Raw genomic sequence first — 13,439 nt, 5'->3', positions numbered from 1 at the left:
TGTCCACCACCATTCACGACTGGATGTGGCTGGACTGCAGAGCTTTGATCTGATTCGTTGGTTGTGGAATCGCTTAGCTCTGCCTGTGTACTGTTGCTTCTGCTGTTTAGCATGCATGTAGTCCTGAGTTGTAGCTTCACCAGGTTGGCACCTCATTTTTAGGTACACCTGGTGCTGCTCCTGGCATGCTCTTCTGCACTCCTCATTGAACCAGGGTTGATCCCCTGGCTTGTTGGTAATGATAGAGTGAGGAATATGCCGGGCCATGAGGTTACAGATTGTATTGGATTACAATTCTGCTGCTGCTGATGGCCCACAGCACCTCATGGATGCCCAGTTTTGAGCTGCTAGATCTGTTCTGAATCTATCCCATTCAGCACGGTGATCGTGCCACACAATACGTTGGATGGTGTCCTCAGTGCGAAGACGGGACTTCGTCTCCTCAAGGACTGTGTGGTGGTCACTCTACCATGGACAGATGCATCTGTGAGGACGAGGTCAAGTAGGTTTTTCCCTCACCACCTGCCGCAGGCCCAGTCTGGCAACTGTGTCCTTCAGGACTCGGCAAACTCGGTCAGTCCTGGTGCTACCGAGCCACTCTTGGTGATGGACATTGAAGTCCCCTCCCCAGAGTACATTCTGTGCTCCTTGCTACCCTCAGTGCTTCCTCCAAGTGTTGCTCAACATGGAGAAGGACTGATTCATCAGCTGAGGGAGGGCGGTAGGTGGTAATTAGCAGGAGGCTTCCTTGCCCATGTTTGACCTGATGCCATGAGATTTCATGGGGTCCAGAGTCAATGTTGAGGACTCACAGGGCCACTCCTTCCTGACTGTATATCACTCTACCGCCACCTCTGGTGGGTCTGTCCTGCCGGTGGGACAGGACATCCCCAAGGATGGTGATGGAAGAGTCTGGGACGTTGGCTGAAAGGTATGATTCTGTGAGTATGGCTGTGTCAGGCTGTTGCTTGACTAGTCTGTGGGACAGCTCTCCCAATTTTGGCACAAGTCCCCAGATGTTAGTGAGGAGGACTTTGCAGGGTCGACTGGGCTTGGTTTGCCTTTGTCGTGTCCGGTGCCTCGTGGTCCGTCCGGTTTTATTATTATGACTTTTCTTAGCGAGATTATACAACTGAGTGGCTTGCTAGACCATTTCTAGAAGGCAATTAAGAATCAACCACATTGCTGTGTGTCTGGAATCACATATAATCAGACCAGGTAGGGATGGCAGGTTTCCTTTCCTCAAGGGCATTGGTGAACCAGATGGGTTTTTACGACAATCCGGTCGTTTCATGGCCACTATTACTGATACTAGTTTTTTTAAATTCCAGATTTTATTTAATTAATTGAATTTAAATTCCCCATCTGCTGTAGCAGGATTTGAACTCGTGACTCTACATTATTCGTCTAGGCCTCTGGATTACTCGTCCAGTAACATAACCACTATGCTACCGTACCCATTCACGGTTCATGGTTGACTCTCCACTCCTCCTCAGCCATCTGATTCCATTGGACAACACCCACCAGTGCTCGCAGTGATACTCTGCCCCTGGATCCATAACTGATTCTTAAACTGGGCATTCATTAGCAGACACTCCAAGCTGACTCCAGGATGTATACAAGTTGACTTCATCCCACCGCAGAGCCTCAGACTTTAACTTTGAACTCTTTCATATTATCTCCTCCCTGTCTTCTTTTTATAATCAGCTCATGTCTCTCCTAATCTTTCCATGCCTATGCAAACTGAATTATCGGTGTGTCTATTCGCATGCGCATTTTGGCTGTCACTCTGGACCTGAGCCCATTATTTCTATTTCCCTTTTTTTCCCTTTTGACCTCTCTCTGGCTTTTCTCTCCTCTCCCTTCCACTTTTCATTTCTCCCCTCTCAGGTTCTTTGTCCTCGCCCCAATCCATCACTACTCCTCTGCCTTCTAACTCTCCTGCCACCATCTCAGGCTTGAATCTCCTTTGAGTAAGCCTAAAGCTAGCCCCTGTGCCTCCCTTGGCAATGCCTGAAAGGCTCATCGAGGGATCCGTCTGACTCCTTCGGAGCAGCAATCTCAACTGCTCCATTCTCCACTTTTGCTGACTTAACCAGCTGGTCCCAGCTAATTCGTGGATTAAGTTGACCCTACTTTATCTTGGCTGCAGTTTTCATCAAATATTGACATTTTATGAGACCACAATCTAGAACCACCGCAAGGTAATTTGGGAAGTCCTCATGACCTGAGTTCAGTGCCACAGAAGGGACCACTCAAGCCCTTCTGTACATGCCGTTTGCTCAAATGAAATACAGAGACAAGCGTTTTCTGAGGATTTGGATGAAGACATCACAGCTTATATTATTCCTAAAGTATTTTCAAGTCTTCTGCAAATGTGCACTCTGCTTGGGCAAACGTTATCACTTGGATGGCTATCACAAGGTCATTTGCATATCCAAAATGTCCTCGACTGGGTTGGTGCGATATTACCGATGTAAATATTAAAAAGTGATTGGGCCAAGACGGAGCCCTTTGTTCAGTAGTCAAGGTCTGCTAATCTGTTTCACGAGATATACACAGAACTTTCTATATTCACCCTGAAAAAAACTCTTTCCTCAAGTCAATTACAACTGCACTTTGAAACACCCAACTTTGGTCCATTGGCCCATTATTCACTAGGATACTCTAAAGCCATCGATTTGCTCAACAACTCCCTCACCTCCACCTTTAATGCCCTTGACCCCAGCAAAACATAGAATAATATAAAATTACATAGAATGTACAGCATAGAAACAGGCCATTCAACCCAACAGGTCTATCTCGGTGTTTATGCTCCACACAAGCCTCCTCCCTCCCAACTTCACCTAACCCTATCAGCATATCCTTCTATTCCTTTCTCCCTCATGTATTTATCCAGCTTCCCCTTAAATGCATCTATGCTGGTCACCTCAACTACTCCTTATGGTGGTGAGTTCCATATTCTAACCACTCTCTGGGTAAAGAAGTTTCTCCTGAATTCCCTATTCGATTTATTGGTGACTATCTTAAATTTATGGCCCCTAGTCCTGGTCTCCACCGCAAGTGGAAACATCTTCTCCAAGTCTACCCTATCAAACCTTTTCATAATCTTAAAGACCTCTATCAGGTCACCCCCCCAGTCTTCTCTTTTTTAGAGAGAAGAGCCCCAGCCTGCTCAATCTTTCCTGATAGATACCGTGATGTTCCCCAGGGGTTGGCATTAGGATCATTGCTCTTTTTGATATATATTAATGAGCTGAACCTGGGTATACAGGGAACAATTTCAAAGTTTGCAGATGATACAGAACTTGGGAATGTAGTAAACAATGTGGAGGGTAGTAACAGACTTCAGGAGGACATAGACAGACTGGTGAAATGGGCAGACACATGATGAAATTTAATGCAGAGAAGTGCAAAGTGATACATTTTTGTCAGAAGAATGAGGAGAGGAAATATAAATTAAATGGTCCAATTTTAAAGGGGGTACAGGAATAGAGAGACCTATGGATGTATGTACACAAATCTTTAAAGGTAGCAGGACAAGTTGAGAAGGCTGTTTAAAAAAGCATACGGGATCCTGGGCTTTATTAATAGAAGCATACAGTACTAAAGCAAGGAAGTTATGCTAAACCTTTATAAAACACTGGTTAGGCCTCAGCTGGAGTATTGTGTTCAGTTCTGGGCACCACACTTTAGGAAGGATGTCGAGGTCTTACAGAGGGTGCAAAAGAGATTTACTGGAATGGTACCAGGAATGAGGGACCTCAGTTATGTGGAGAGACTGGGTTGTTCTCCTTAGAGCAGGGAAGGTTAAGAGGAGATTTGGTAGAGGTATTCAAAATGATGAACGGTTTTGATAGAGTAAATAAGGAGAAACTGTTTCCAGTGGCAGAAAGGTCGGTAACCAGAGGACACAGGTTTAAGGTAATTGGGAAAAGAACCAGAGGCGACGTGAGGAAACATTTTTTTCACTGTCTATGATCTGGAATGCACTGCCTGAAAGGGTGATGGAAGCAGATTCAATCGTGACTTTCAAAAGAGAATTGGATAAGTACTTGAAGGGAAAAATTTACAGGGCTATGGGGAAAGAGCAGGGAGTGCTGACTTAGGCATGATGGGCTGAATGGCCTCCTTCTGTGCTATAACATACTATGATACTCTGAACATTATCTGCAAGCAGTTGTTTATCTTCTGCACCCACAATGAGAGCATCTAACATTACTTCTCTCCACCCCCCCACCCTCCCATATACTGCAATGCTGTTGCTCTATTATTTATAATATAAAAGCAGAAAATGCTGGAGAAGCTCAGTAAGTCAGGCAGCATCTGTGGAGTAAGATACAGAGTTAACGTTTCAGGTCAAAGACCTTTCGTCAGAAATGAAAGATGTTAAAGTGCTAACAGTTTTTAAGCAAGTACACAACCTGGGAGGGGAGGAGAGGAAAGAACAAGGAAAGTCTGTGATAGGGTAGAGGGCAAGAGTGATCAAATGACAAAAGGGATGATGGTGCAAGGGAAGGAGGGTGGTAATGGGACAAGTAAAGAAACAAAAGATGGGTCTAGAGGAGCTGTAAATGGCAACAGCAGAACCATTATCAGCAGCTGCAATGCCACAAAAAATGGGAGCAATGGTTATGATCTGAAATCAGTGTTGAGTCCAGGTTGTAAAGTGCCTAAAGGAAAGATGAGATGCTGTTCCTCGAACTTCCGTTGAGCTTCATTGGAACAGTGCGAGAGGTCGGAGTGGGACTGGGAATTATCTCTTCTGTAACTTGGTTGTTCCTCCTGATCACAACCATCACCATGAAGAGCTTCCCACTTTCTGCCCCTCAATGACACATCAGGGCGTGACGCTTAACCAGCGGGATGGCGTCATCGGGCGTCTTGCCGACGCTCACGCATGCGTGCTGACACGAGCGTGGTGGCCAAGAAATGTTGTTTTGAGCCCCGTCCCCGGTCGCGGACTTCGGGCTCCTGTTACCCGAGTGATTGGCGACGGTCCCCGCCGACAGCAACACTCAGAGGGGTTAACCTTCTCTCGCCACTTGCGGGCGGAAGCTCGCTGTCTGCCGCGCGGTTGAGGGAACTTTCGCTGAGGTGCCGCTCGGCCGGCGGTAAGTGTGGCTCTCCTGCTGCAACTTTGTGCCTTTCCCCAAATGTCAATAAACAAAGTGCAACAACATGGAGCCGGACAGAGTGGGGTGGGGTGGGGCGGGGTTCTGTTTGTTGGTTCCTAACAATGTGAAATGTTCATGAAGAATCTTGTCTGCTGAATTCCTGTGCACTCCATGCTGCGATCATCTGAGCTGTTGTGCCAGTTGCTGGAGCGGTTGGTGACACAGGCGCCAGTGGCCTATTGGTTGGTTGGTGACATGAATGCTGGTGGTACCCAGATCAAAATCTTGGTGCTGGTGACCTGGTTGGCCGGTGTGATGATACTGATGCTTGTGGTCTGGGTGCCGATATCTGCACCAGTGGTGATGAGTGTCGGGAGGCACAGGTAGGTTGGAATGTTGAGAGAGGAAGCTAATTGCCCAGAGACTTGGTGTCGTGATGGACGGTAGTGGTCCAGGGTCCTGGTGATCGTCTAGTTTGGCGCTTGTAGCTGTGTTTGCTGTTTTTGTTGTAATTTGTTCTCAGGATGTTGGTGACTTTGGCATGGCTGTATTTATTGCCTATCCATAGTTGACCTGAGATGGGCCTTCTCCTTGAACTGCTGCAGTCCTTGTGATGGTGTGGCCACAACGGTGTTCGGTAAGAAATTCCAGGCAATTGACCCGGTGATAATGAAGGAACGGTGATATATGTCCAAATCAGGATAGAGTGTGAATTGGAGAGGAATTTGGAGATGATGGTGTCACTGGATGACTCCTGCCCATCTTGGTGGTAGAGGTCGCAGGGATGGAGGGTGCTGTTGAAGTTGGTGAGTTCCTACAATACTTCCTGTACATGTAGCTAAAGTGCACCCGTGGTGGAGTGGGTGGATATTGAGTCCAATGTCACGGGGACTGGTCCAAACTACTCTGTCCTAGATGGTATTGGGCTCTTGAATATTGTTACAGCTGCACCCATCCAGGTGAGTGATGAGTATTCCATCACACTCCTGACTTGACCCTTGTAGATGGTGGAGAAGCTGTGAGGTGTCAGATGAGCTACTTATTGTAGAGTACCCAGCCTCTGCCCTGCTCTTGTGGCCACGGTGTTGATATGTCTGTTCCAATTAAGCTTTTGGTCAGTGGTGACCCCAAAGGTGTTGATGGGGTCTTGGCACTCAATGGTGGTGTAGTCAAATGTAAACGTTACCTGCCACTTGTCAGCCCAAGCCTAGATGTTATTCAGGTCCTGCTGTCGGCTGGCATGGCCTGCTTCATGGGGTGTGGTGATGGGTAAAGTAGTAGTCCAGTGCATTCGCGTGGTGATGAGGACACATATTTCTGTGCATTTTCAAAGTTATCATCTTTAAGCTGTACAGACTTTGCTCCTGGGTTAGATAAGGGACTATTGGCTGGTGTTCCTGCTTCTTATTGCTATACAGTGATCACTACTGGGTGAAGACAAGATCAATTTTGGTTGTGATGTCCCTGTGGTCAAATAGCCCGACAACACTCATTGTCAAGCCTCATTTGTGAATAATAACTTCTTGGATGGGTGCAAGAGTATGCCCAGCACCCATACAACTATGCCTTAGTAAGAACAACAACACAGTGCATTTATGTAGCACCTTTAAATTGGAAAACTTCACGAATGTAATTTCTCAAAAATTGATACTGAGCCAAAGAAGGAGATGTTCAGAGGGGTGACTAAAAGAGGTAGGTTTTAAGGAGAGTCTTAAAGGAAGAGAGAGAGGTTTAGGGAGGGAATTCCAGAGCTTAGGGCCGAGAAGGCTGAAGGCACGGCCGCCAGTGGTGGGAATAATACATGCATCATTTTTATTTTAGAAACAATGCCAGTAATTCTTTTGGCCTAAAGGAGAGCTAAATGGCAAAACTAAATGTCTCTCCAGATTCAGTATTGCTGTTAAATGCAAAATTTTGTGAATTATTCTTTGGCAAGAGTAATGTCCAATTCCCCCCCCAAACACAGTCTCATTTTGGTTTTAAACGCAATGTTGTCATGATTATTGGATAAAAGAACGCAAATATTTTTGAGATAAGTGATTCTGCAGTGTGTATAACCATTTTTCAGGCATAATTTTGTGATTGACTAGTTATCCTCTCCTTTCAGTCTCTTATCGTAAGACCCTTCCTTACCGCGGCTAATTTAAGATTCCCTCTGTGTCTGTTTGCATGTGCATCTTGGTTGCTGCACCTGATCGAAGCCCCCTGCTCCCGTATTCTCTTCTTGGTCATCTTGGCTTCCTCTGCTCTCTTCCCCTCTTCCTGTAGCTCAGTCATACCATCTTTGAACTCTCCCCTTCTCCGCTACCTTGGTTCTTACGATCACTTCTCCCACCCATCACTGTTCCACAGCCTATCTTCTTTCCTCCTGCCGTACCAGGCTTAAATCCATCATGAACAATCCCGTAACTTTCTTGTGAGCATATCTTGATTTTTGTCACCGTGTCCACCATGGTACATGTACCTGGCCTCCCAGAGCACTAATTCCAATCGCCTCTCCGTCTGCTCATGGCAACCATCTTGCCCAGTCTATTCCTTACGCTTAATGTTACTATCGTCCTCCCCATACTGCTTATTTCTTTCACTTCTGACCCCTCCAGATGATCACTGTGCCTCTTCATATTGCCCACCAGAATCTTTTCTTCCTCGCAAACAAAAACAAGGCTATTGATATTCATAACCTCATGTGGATGAATCTATTGACACCCTGCTACTAACAAAGACACTGAAATGTCTTAATCTGGCACTCTGCTACTTGTCCTGCCTTAACTATTGCCGTGTCATTGCCCTTATCACCAGGTCATGCCTTGGCACTTCCCCTTTTTCCTTCTTCAAGCACCATATTGCCCAATTCCACCTCACTCAAAATCCTCATCAGTTCTGCACTTTGAAGCCCCATGCTGACTTCCTCACCGAGTAGCCCTTCTTTCTCTCCTCCCTTCGCCTCTGTCATTTTGACCTAAACCAAACTCCTCTAGCCCTCTCTCCTCCTTTACTGTCTTATCCTCACTCAATCATATCCTTCATATAAATACCTACCTCCCCCATATCCTCTCTCCCCCTTAACCCCTTTATCTTTTGTGACCGTTCCCCTCTGACAAGACTATCTCTGACCACTTAGTTGTCTCCCTTACCGGCTATATTCCCAATTGTATTTCCTCACCATCCTCCTATGGGGGGGGGGGGAAAAGCCCTCTTGAGCTCCCTCACAAATTCATTGACAAACTCCCAATTCCCTCTCCTCTGGCCCTTCACCTATTATCATACCTCTTGCTGTTGTTGACCTGGTAAACCACTTTGTTGCCTCTGCCTTCAATGCCCTTGTTCCCAACAAATCAGCCACCATTTCCTGCCCCTGACATTTCCCCTGCTACAGCCCTCATCTTTTCTGCCTTAAGTCAGAGTAGTGCAAACTTGAGCATCACTGGCCTCGGCATACGTCATCAGAATTGGCATGAGGATTACCGTGTCATACAATCTTCTTCGTACTACTCTTGGAAGGCAATCCGAAGCTCCTTTTCTCCAAGACTAACTACCTGCCCAAACCCCTTTCCCCACCTGCTCCACCCTCACTTCCAATACCAAGTGCAAAGAGCTCTTGGATTTCTTTCCGAATTAGAGAAGCCGGTGAAGCCTAGATTGTGCCACAATTCTGTTTATCCTGATTATATTGGCATGTGTTAATTGGCACTGGCATGGAACCTTCTACTAAGCTGGGGCTTATTTTAAGCTTATACTTGTTCACTGTGCACAAAATCATCAGGGTATTTTAGATTTTGGATATAATCTGTCCTCTAAAATGCAGTATAGGCCACAACAATAGTGCTTTCCCACACAAGGTACTTTGAAAACTTCCAGAGCCTGTACTGCCCAACACAATGCATTACTAACATACTGTATGTAAACAAAAAATACTTAAAGAATCTTTCTGTAATCATTTGGCACTGTATTTCACAATAATTCACAATAATTGTCATTATTGTGACTCTTTCCATAAAATTTGAGAAGCATTCTGGGGCATAGCACTCCCGCTGTTTCACCAGAGCTGCTGTTTTGTACGTGATAGACTGCAGTTACACGTTCCCACCCATCTGCAACTTAACCTCATTTTCCAGGAAGAATGTGGTACAGTGACAGACCTGACAGATTCACCCGCAGGTCTGCCACTCCATCTGATCTAGAGTACATGGGACCAGCTGGATTAATTCCCAAAATGAATTGCAAAGGAAAATCTCCTGACGATTGAGAATTTATTTGTTTTACAAAAACTGCGTTAAGCTTTTTAAGAAACAAATAGTCTGAGAATCACTTCAATCTTCCAGCCAAATGCATATTTTTCATAAATGAGAATATACAAGGGGGACTTATTGCTAAGGTCAAGGTGGAGAAGACACTGCTTATGATAGAACTTATGTTTATGCTGAGACTTAAAAGCTGCTTTTATATTGGCCTTTGGCCACTAGCTCCTGTTATATAGTTCTTGTGCAATCAGAAGCCACATGAAAATAAAGCTGCTGGATTTTTAAAAAAAAAACTAGCAGTGAGGGAGACATGTTTATTACTGGTCTCCATATTATACAAAGGACACAGAGGCACTGGAGAAGGTGCAAAAAAGATTTACAAGGATGATATCAGAACTGAGAGGTTATACCTATCAGGAAAGATTGAACATGCTGGGGCTCTTTTTTTTCTCAGCTATTGAAACAGCTATTGTTGTACAGCGCATGCAGGGCTGGGGCTCTCTTTTGAAAGGAGAAGGCTGAGGGGTAACCTAATATAAGTCTTTAAAATTATGAAGGGGTTTGATCAGGTAGATGTAGAGAAGATGTTTCCACTTGTAGGGGAGTCTAAAACTAGGGGACATAAATATAAGATAGTCACTAATAAATCCGATAAGGAATTCAGGAGAAACTTCTTTACCCAAAGATTGGTTAGAATGTGGAACGCGCTATCACAAGGAGCAGCATCATTTAGGGGGAAGCTAGATAAACACACGAGGGAGAAAGGAACAGAAAGTTGGGCCGAATGGCCTGTTTCTGTGTAATTACTGTGTTTTTCTGACTGCTACTGGTCTTCCTGGGATGAGCAAACATGCTGCTCCAGCAGCAACCGCTCTCTTTGGTGATGTCATGAAGCAACATCACGACTTCACTGGGCATGCTGCCGTTCTCGCTGTCGGGACGCTGTGACGGATCATCATAGCATCATGACTCCATGCATACTCACTGTCCAAAGTGCCACGGTCAGTCTGGGCATGCGTGCAGTGAGGGGGTCTCCACAGCACAGCTGGTTTGCACATCCACGCTGCATTGTCAGCTGCACACTGTCATGCACCACTCTTTTCTCTTTTCCCCCCCCCCACCCCCCTCACCGGCCTAGTTGGAAAAGTGCTCTACAGACACGTGTTTGCATGCTTGTCCAGAGCTGCATTCTCTGGCACTTAACTCTTAATGTTATTAGAGAATGATTAGAAAGTCTGCTTCCTTCTAACATTAGAAAGATTCCACAGGAATGTTAAAAAGAGACCATAGTGCACGATTAAATGATGAGTTTTCACAAAACATTATAGAGATGAATTTAGATTATAAATTGAATTGTATTGATAGTTTTGCCAAAAAAGAATTGCAGTGGTCGTCCACATAAAATAATGACGATCAATATGGTCTTGACAGTTAAGGTATGAAAAAAAAATCTTACTAAAAGATTGTTATAAACATCAGACAATGGAATGCTTACTGTATATTACAACAGAGTACCTGTTCTTCAGCATGCGTTAAGAAAGGAGAGGATCAGTGATGTATTTTTGTTATGATGAATTTGCACCAGAGCGCATGGAATTTTTGAGGGCTGTTGCAACTTACAAGTTATTGTTAACTGTTTATTGCAAGCAGGTTCTATAGCATTTAGACACGTATTTGCTGAAAAGAGTGTTGCTGTCTTGGAAAAGCAAGGTTACAATCCTTGAAATAATATAAAGAAACAACTGCAGATGCTGGAAATCTGAAACAAAAATAGAAAATGCTGGAAACTCAGTGCCCTGACACCAGATTTAGGTTGCATTTACATTATAATTACAGCATCATAGAATCTTACAGCACAGAAGGAGGCCATTCAGCTCATCATGCCTGTGATGGCTGTTTGAAAAGAGCTATCCAATTAGTTTCACTCCTTCACGCCGTCAGTCTGAAGCAAAACTTTTGTTTTGCATCAGCACCACAGTTGTAATGTAAATTTAAGCCTTAGTTGCAATCTGAAGTCTTCAAGTGGCATCTGAGGCAAGGAAGGTCAGTTGCAAATTGTAAAGAAAGAACCAGCAAGGTGTCACAATTGTCTATGATTTATGTGTGTCCTTCTTATGAATGGGGGACAGTCATCTTGTTATCTGGTGGAATGAAAAATGTGCAGAATTGCATCTTTTGCAGCTCTGCATAGTAGTAATTCTGATTGGAAAGTGTTCTGATTTTTCCCCCACAAAGATGACTGTAGTCCTGCAGATGGCGCACTCATGTTTTTCGGTTGTTGAATTTTCCTTGTAATGGTGTCAAACCCATAACTGATAATAATAGTGCAGAACAGCACCATCTAATGGGAGCAGAATAAAATCAAGTATAAAGTAATTTAAGCTGTCAAAATATTACATCAGAAATTAAATCTAAACTGAAAGATTTATGTATTGGAAAAGATATGGTTTTGATTTCACTCTTTTTCATCTGTAATGTTGCCACCTTCCATCCTCCATAAACTTGAGCTCTTCCAAAACTCTGCTGCCTGTATCCTAACTTGCACCAAGTCCCATTCACCCATCACCCTTGTGCTTGCTGACCGACATTAGGTCTCAAATTTTGTTTGATAATGCTCTTGTGAAGCGCCTTAGGATGTTTTACTACCGTAAAGGCGCTATATAAATGGAAGTTGATGTGTTGTTGTATACCTTGCCCCCAGTACTGCTGAAATCTTCATCCATGCATTTTTTTCACCTCCAGATTTGGCCCCCTAACAGTAGCTATACCGTTGGACAGAATATTAATGAAAAAATAATAGGAGCTTGTAACAAAGGTAATGCAATAATCATGTGGGACTTTAATCTTCATATGGACTGGACAAATCAAATTGGCAAAGGCAGTCTGGAGGACAAGTTCATAGAATGCATTTGAGACAGTTTCCTGGAACAATATGTCATGGAACCAGCCAGGAAATAGGCTATTTTAGATCTTGCATTGTGTAAGGAGACAGGGTTAATTAGTAATCTCACAGGAAAGGATCCTCTGGGGAAGAGTGATCATAATATGTTAGAATTTCACATTGAGTTTGAGAGTGACGTACCTAAGTCAGAAACTAGAGACTTAAACTTAAATAAAGCCAATTACATAGGTATGAGGGGCGAGTTGGCTAAGGTAGATTGGGAAATTAAATTAAAAGGTATAACGGTAGATAAGTAATGGCAAACATTAAAAGAAAAATTTCAATATTCTCAAGGAATATACATTCCATTGAAAAATAAAAACTTCACAGGAAAAGTGATTCATCTGTGGCGAACTAAAGAGGTTAAGGATGGTATCAGATTAAAAGAAGAGGCCTATAATATGCGAAGAAGAGTAGTAAGCCTGAGGATTAGGAGAGTTCTAGAAACCAGCAAAGGATGACCAAAAAATTGATGATAAGGGAGAAAATAGAATATGAAAGTAAACTAGCAAGAAATATAAGAACAGATTGTCAGAGCTTCTACAATTATGTAAAAAGGAAGAGAGTAGCAAAAATAAACATTGGTCCCTTAGAGGCTGAGACAGGTGAAATTATAATGGACAATAAGGAAATGGCAGAGACGTTGAACAAATATTTTGTATTTGTCTTCACAGTAGAAGACACAAAAAGCATACCAGAAATAGTGGAGAACTAAGGGGCTAATGACAGAGGAACTTAAAAGTAATTAATATCAGTGGAGAAAAAGCACTTGAGAAACGAATGGGACTGAAAGCCGATTTAAAATCCCTGGACCTGATGGCCTACATTTGAGGGTTCTAAACGAGGTGGCTGCAGAGATAGTGGATACATTGGTTATGATCTTCCAAAATTGCCGAGATTCTAGAACGGTCCCAGCGGATTGGAAGGTAGCAAATGTAACCCCGCTATTCAAGAAAGGAGGGAGAGAGAAAACACGGAAGTACAGGCCAGTTAGCCTGACGTCAGTCGTTGGGAAAATGCTGGAATCCATTATGAAGGAAGTGGTAACAGGACACTTAGAAAATCATAATATGATTAGGCAGAGTCAGCACTGTTTTATGAAAGGGAAATAGAGTTTGACAAATTTATTAGAGTTTTTTG

General features: G+C 43.8%; 1 protein-coding gene across 3 annotated transcripts in view; it reads left to right on the top strand.

The window, feature by feature from the left end:
* The first annotated feature begins 4,916 nt into the window (after positions 1 to 4,916).
* LOC137335190 (phosphatidate phosphatase LPIN2-like) overlaps positions 4,917 to 13,439 on the top strand; it is an 84,219-nt gene continuing 75,696 nt past the window's right edge. For all 3 annotated transcript variants that reach the window (XM_068000385.1, XM_068000384.1, XM_068000386.1), the window contains exon 1: positions 4,917 to 5,114. The gene's annotated coding sequence lies outside the window, so the exon portion shown is untranslated. The remainder of the gene's footprint in view (positions 5,115 to 13,439) is intronic.

The sequence above is a fragment of the Heptranchias perlo genome, chromosome 19 (assembly GCF_035084215.1).
Source record: "Heptranchias perlo isolate sHepPer1 chromosome 19, sHepPer1.hap1, whole genome shotgun sequence".
NCBI classification, from domain to species: domain Eukaryota; kingdom Metazoa; phylum Chordata; class Chondrichthyes; order Hexanchiformes; family Hexanchidae; genus Heptranchias; species Heptranchias perlo.
The sequence above is the reverse complement of the archived record's forward strand: the minus strand, read 5'-3'. Positions and strand labels throughout refer to the sequence as shown.